At 42.6% G+C, this 7,022-nt stretch overlaps 1 non-coding gene across 1 annotated transcript; it reads left to right on the forward strand.

The window, feature by feature from the left end:
• The first annotated feature begins 6,084 nt into the window (after window positions 1-6,084).
• On the forward strand, window positions 6,085-6,223 carry LOC119932725. The gene has a single exon (XR_005452464.1). It is a non-coding gene; the product is annotated as a small nucleolar RNA SNORA7 (small nucleolar RNA).
• The last annotated feature ends 799 nt before the right edge of the window (window positions 6,224-7,022 follow it).

Consider the following 7,022-nt stretch of genomic DNA (forward strand, 5'->3'; position numbering starts at 1 on the left):
TGCCCTAGTGGTCAGCAATAATCGTTTCTATTTCAGGCAAAAGGTAATGTGACTATTGACGCCACTTACGAACATTAGGCTCCCCTTTGCCAAATCAGAAGCAACAAACGCATGATAGGTTACATGCGTAATGGCTGGATACGGAACATTTGGCAAAATCCCTGGAGTTTGTTGCTAGTGAAGCAGCGTGGCTCAGTGGAAAGAGCTCAGCCTTTGGAGTCGGAGGTCATGGGTTCAAATCCCTGCTCTGCCACATGTCTGCTGTGTGACCTTGGACAAGTCACTTAACTTCTCTGAGCCTCAGATACCTCATCTGTAAAATGGGGATGAAGACTGTGAGCCCCCCATGGGACAACCTGATCACCTTGTAACCTCCCCGGTGCTTAGAACAGTGCTTTGCACATAGTAAGCGCTTAATAAATGCCATTATTATTATTATTATTAGTGGGACCCTGGGCCAAAGACTTGACACTCCATGTTTTTCCACTCCTCAAGTCCCTCCAGTGGTTGCCCATCCACCTCCACATCAAACAGGACCTTCTTACCATTGGCTTTAAAGCAGTCTATCTCCTTGCCTTTTTGCCCACACACTTCATTCATCCATTCATTCAATCATATTTATTGAGTGCTTACTCTGTGCAGAGCACTGTACTAAGCGCTTGGGAAGTACAAGTCGGCAACATATACCCATAATTATTGTATGCACACATATACGTAAGTGCTGTGGGACGGAGGGGCCAAGGGAGAAAATCGAGGTGACGCGGAAGGGAGGGGGAGCTGAGGAAAAGAGGACCTTAGTCTGGGAAGGCCTCTTCACTTCACTGCCAACCTACTCCCTGTACTTGGACCTCGTCTTTCTCGCCACGACCTCTTGCCCACGTCCTGCCTCTGGACAGGAAACGCCCTCCCTATTTATATCCACTAGACAATCTCTCGCCACCTTCAAAGCCTTATTAAAATGACATCTCCTGCAAGAGGCCTTCCCCAACTAAGCCCTCTTTTTCTCTTCTCCCACTCCCTTCTGTGTCACCCTTGCACTTGGACTTCCACCCTTTATTCACCCCTCCCTCAACCCCACAGCACTTATGTACATATCCGTAATTTACTGATATTTACATCAGTCTCCCCCCTCTAGACTGTCAGCTTTTTGTGGGCAGGGAACATGTCTATCAGTACTGTTATGCTATACTCTCCCAAGTACTGAGAACAGTGTTCTGCACACTGTAAGCATTCAATAAATATGATTAATTGATCGATTCGAGATAATAATGATAATGGCATTTCTTAAACACTACTATGTGCCAAGAACTGTGTTAAGTATTGGTTTAGAGAAAATGCAATCAGATCAGACACAATCCCTGCCCCATATGGGGCTCATAGCCTAAAAATCAATACAGATCCTGCTTCCCACCCCTGGGAGTTGGTGGGAGAGGCCAAGGGAGGCTCGATGCTCAAAATGAAAAGTGGACCTACAGGCATCCAAAACAGTCGACATACAGAGGGTACAAGGTGGCTGAAAACTGAACTACCTGACTTTGCCGGGCAATTGGTCACCCTAGCAACAGGCCTTATGGGAAAGATAAAAGCAAAACTGGTTTAATTTCCTGGGAACTAAAACTTGACTTGCAATTCCACCTTCCATTTACTGTAGAATACCTTTGCATAGAAAACCCTATGTGCTCTGCACATAGTAAGCGCTCAATAAATACGATTGATGATGATGAAAACCCCAGAGGTTAAACGGTCCCAGCCACGCATACACCCATCAGGCCTCCCTCTGCCGTGGACAGGGAAAAGAGCAGCCAAGCCCAAACCTAGGAGATCAGATTTAAATTGGCCCAGCTCATTTTGAAGATGGTGAGGTCATCCCCCAACTTGCAAAAAAATTAACTGGAGTGAAGCCACAGACTAGGCCTCATCTCAGCATTCTGACATATTCCTGAAGTAAATTTCTGCTGCCAGCTACTAATGGTGTGACTGATGCAACAGGTGCTTAATCTCACGAACCCCGTGGCTTCTGGGTCCAAGTCTGAATGCAATTGCCTGTCAAGGGCCATGAAGTAAATATGGGTTCAGAATCCCATATCACACAAGATGGGGAACAGAGGGGGTAAAATAGCAATTGAGGAGAAAAACAAAACAGGAATGAAAAAGGAGACACTCTAACTCATTTCCATTTCAGTGCGGTTGGACCCCAAATGATGCAACGTCCAGGGAGACTGTTCTGGTGAAAGCAACCTGTGGAGGCATGAAACAGCTTCTTCATTTGTCCTATTGATGCAGTTTCTCGATCCAGTTTTCAAGATGAAAATGGAAGTACAGAAATTTCAGGGGACATCTCAACTCTAGAAGTTTCAAGAATGATGCACTTCTTTACACCAAACTGAACTAAGGAAGGGAATGTTTTAAGGTTAGATCATAGTTCTTCTGAAATGTCAGTAGTACTAATAGTGCTTATAGAGCACTGACTCACTGCAATGCACTGTACTAAGCACTTGAGAATTCCAGAAGTTCATATCTAGTTTTTGTTCTATTATGTACCACTACTGAAATGGTAAATATATGAAATAAATACTCTCTCATCAGCATCATCAATGGTATTTATTAACTAATGACATTAAGTGCTTACTATGTGCCAGGCACTGTACTAAGCCCAGTAGTATATACAAGATAATCTTGTTGGACACAGTCCCCGTCCCACATGGGGCTCACAGTCTTTATCCCCATTTTAAAGATGAGGTAACTGAGGCACAGAGAAGTGAAGTGATTGGCCCATGGCCACACAGCAGCCAAGTGGTGAATCTATAATCAGAACCCAGGTCTTCTTCCTCCCAGGCTACTGCTCTTTCCATTAGGCCATGCTGCTTCTTCCATTTATTAGCACTTTGTGCAGAGAACTGTACTTAGAGCTTGGAAGAGCACAATACAACAAAGTTGGCACAGGCATTCCCTGCCCAAAATGAGCTTTGTTGTTTATCCATGGATCTCTTTGCTTGCTTGATTTTATCTTCCTATGTGTACTACTCAAATCTACTCAACTTTGCATATTTTTCAAGATATGACTCCTTGTCACAAGCTCCTCCACAGCAGAATCGCCCCTTCCACTTTTCTGACTAGTCACATATGCCATATGTCAATATACGCTGTATTGATATGCCGTAACATTCAATAAATATGGTTCAAGATGATGACGAAAGTAATTCTACTTTAACTCCCAAATTATACTTGATGTGCTGTTTTAACCAATGACAGAAAAAATGTCCATCTCCATTCATTCACTCAATCATATTTACTGAGTGCTAACTGTGTGCAAAGCATTGTACTAAGCGCTTGGGAGAGTAGAGTATAACAACAGACACATTCCTGCCCAAAATGAGCATACAGACTAGAGGGGGAGACAGACATTAATACAAATAGATTAAATATAAAAATAAAGGATATATACATGTGCTGTGGGGATGGAAGGTAGGGTGAATGAAGGAGCAAGTAAGAGCAGTGCAGAAGGGAGTGGGAGAAGAGGAGAGGAGGCCTTAGTCAGGGAAGTCTTCTTGGTGGAGATGTGCCTCAAATAAGGTTTTGAAATGAGGGAGAGCAATTATCTGTCTGATCCGAGGAGGGAAGGTCACTGATTTCCAGTGAACAGTCTTTAAGCACCTCTAGAAACTGACTCTTGAACACATTGCCATAAATATTTAGCTGGAAATATTTCTCCTCCCTTCGTGTTTGCGGTGAGTGATCCGATGGAATATGAGCAACTGTAGTTTGTTTCAGAATAGAGCAAGAAACGGTGGGACCGTAAGATCAGCTACTTGTCTTCATCTGGAGAAAAGAACCCAGCACTACAACAGAGAAGTGTAGTCTCTTAAAGAGATGAAATCTATCATAGAAATGCAACATTCCAGGATGGGGAGAGAGAAGGGGACGTTATACCTCTTATTGCAGCATTACAATTCACCATGGTAGGCAACACTGGTAGTTGAACCTTTAATGGGAATTATCAATTCCACATATATCTCCTTCAACTCCATTATGGTCAGAATGAATGCAAAGCGCTTTTGCCTCAGAAACAAACAGCAGTGAATTCACAGTACAAAGCTTTGCGAGGTATCTCAAAATGCTTTGAAACTAGCCTTCAAACTCCACAAAGCTGCTCCACCAGATATGGATTGAGAGGTTCCATTATTAAAAGAGGGATCAAAACCGGCTGCAATTATGCCCAGTTAATCCCCTCAAAACAGTGAGGTATTTCTTCACCACAGTAATTATTTGCACAGGAGAGAAAATAACAACCATAGAGAACAAATTAAAACTTTACCTTCAGATGCTACCCCAATTCTTATGCAGATTTCCCTGGGTTTATTCAGTGGCCAGGAAGAGACCCAAACCCAAAGTGATTTATTTTTTTTCCTTCTCCCATAAATAAAATTTGGGTTTCGTGATGATGGCAAGGCTCTCATTTGCTTCCTGTTTTGTCCCTTGAGATTACTGTATATATTTTACCACCTCCCCCACCCTCACAGAAGCATGTCCTTAGAAATCTATGTGTTTAAAGGTGAACAAATACACCCAGGATCCTCAGAATTTCTGTAAAGCCGCACCTGAATGCATGTTCAAACACACATCAAATGACCACTGCAGTGTACAAACTGCTTGTTTAGGCTTTTTTAAATACGACGATCACACGTTTAAATGTCATGCTGGGATTTAGTTAACTAAGGTGGCAGGTTCTTAAAATGTAGAATTTATTATGGTGAAATTTTTCCAAACGCAAGACTGAAAAGGGGAGAAAAAAAACGTCCACTTTTATTTATTTCCTATATGAACAGAGGCAATTTCGTCCTTCCCCAAAATACAGGCAGATTAGATGAGTTAGACAGTAGTCAATTCATTTTGCATAGGAATGGCTCATTAAAAAAAGAGAGTCCCACATTTGTATTATGCTCTGATTGGACGGAGCACAAAATGAATTTACAGTGTCACTCAGAGATACAGCAGGACTAATGAGGGAGGAACAGGGTAGGGAAGTGTGGGTGAATCTACAGTGGATTCATTCATTCCTTCAGCTGGTAGAGCACATGAAACTGAGGTGTCCCTCATTATGTATGTGTCTCAGGGGCTTTCTTTAATATTTTAATAAATAACAACATCAGCCCAACAAGAAATTAATGAATAGTATCATTAATAATGAGCTAGAGTCTTGTAGTGATAGGACAGATATTAAATTGAACCACTGTGGTGCTCTCTCTAGAGACTTGGGGTATTTCCAGTGGCAAATAACGCTTCTGAATGAGGCGGCCATCACTCTGTGCCAACAGCTTTTACAACAGGTTGGGAGTAATAAAAGAGGATTTTCTGCACGATAAAGTTAAGCCCTAGAAAATCTGCTGGTGTAGATCGGTGTGAAAAGTACTGCCAAACGTGATCCTTAATTAAACTTTAATTAAGATAAAGCTTTCTTTTTTTTTTTCCAGGGGAAGTCACAGCCAAAGGGCCCTGGTTATTTCCAACCAAATTCTAACCTAAAACCGCACTCCGTTGAACCACAGACACTGTCTTCCGACGATCACCTCAAGGTGCTGACAAACCTGCTCTGGTCCTACTTTTCTGAGCAGGAGTGTTAAAACTTCTTCCTTTCGCTGCCTCATTGTGGCTGGGTATTAAAGTCTGTATGGTGTGTAAAAGGAGCCCCAGGATGGGGATAGGCGAACAATGGCTTAAGGCAGGTACAGGGTTGCAACGCAATTCTGAATGTCCTGTTTTGGCATATTTAAGCCATTTTTGCCCCCTCAACGTCACTTCGAATAATTTAAATTTCACCGACATGCAAGGCAGATGACTGGACTGAGTTGCTTGTATCTCCCCATACTTTTAGACTTTGACCCCAGGATTAAATTAAAACTAACAAGCAGCACTTGCAGACAGGAGGGCCAAAGAGGAGTCTAGTCGACTCAAGTTGTCTCTATTCAGGAATACACACTCATTATGATAGTTTCTGCTTGCAGTTCATTAATGCTCACAACTAATTCTTTCTTTGGTCCCTGCTCCTTCCGAATGTGAGACAAATCACACCCCTATATATAAGTTCCCCTCTCAGAGTTGCTCCTGAAGAGTTTCCAGTACTCTACCAGTCTCGACTGTGGGAGGGAGAATCAAGCAGAGGCCTATCCATTCCATTCCTAGTTTGGGGCAGTGGCTAGCGAGTGGAAATCAATCTGCTACAAGTTAAAACTGCCCTGTTCTGGGCAACGGCGACATGGGAGAGAGTCGAGGGTGGAGACTCAAGTTTACTGCACGGAAGGTGACAATGGTAAACCACTTCCATATTTTTACCAAGAAAACTCTATGGATGCACTACCAGAACGATTGCAGATGGAGGTGGGATGTCACAGGAGAGATGTGTCCATGACGTCGCTATGGGTTGAACATGACTCCACAGCATAAGACAACAACAATAACGTATGAGTTGTATGAGTCCATTTATTCTGTTATATTGTACTCTCCCAAGTGGTTATTACGGTGATCTGCACACAGTAAGTGCTCACTAAATACCGCTGACTGATTGGTGTCAATAGGCACACCATGCATTTCAGAGAAAATGGGAGGGCAATTTATTTGCTGAGTCTTATTTTTCCCCCCAAATTAGTCAGTGATTCAACACTGTGTATGACCCACCATTAAGTGTACATAATGTGCCAAGTCACTAATCCTGCACCTCAGTACTTCAACTATGGTATTTGGAAAAGACTCAAATAAAGCTGAGTGCTATTCACAACTAGGTTGCTCCCTTGGGCAAATTGCTTCAGTGCTCCATGCCTGTGAAATGGGAATAATAAGGTAACGCTCTTGAGGAAAGTTGTTCATATTTTCTTAGTGAGCAGAAGACTTTTTTGGAATACAGAAAACTGTATTCACACTTTTTATAAAGTAGATAGCTGTTCCAGACCAGTCTCACTGCTGTGATCATCCATTCCATAATCTAGACCTCCATCTGTTCATATACTCTCACATTCTGCACTACTAGA

The sequence above is a fragment of the Tachyglossus aculeatus genome, chromosome 9 (genome assembly GCF_015852505.1).
Source record: "Tachyglossus aculeatus isolate mTacAcu1 chromosome 9, mTacAcu1.pri, whole genome shotgun sequence".
Classification (NCBI taxonomy): Eukaryota; Metazoa; Chordata; class Mammalia; order Monotremata; family Tachyglossidae; genus Tachyglossus; species Tachyglossus aculeatus.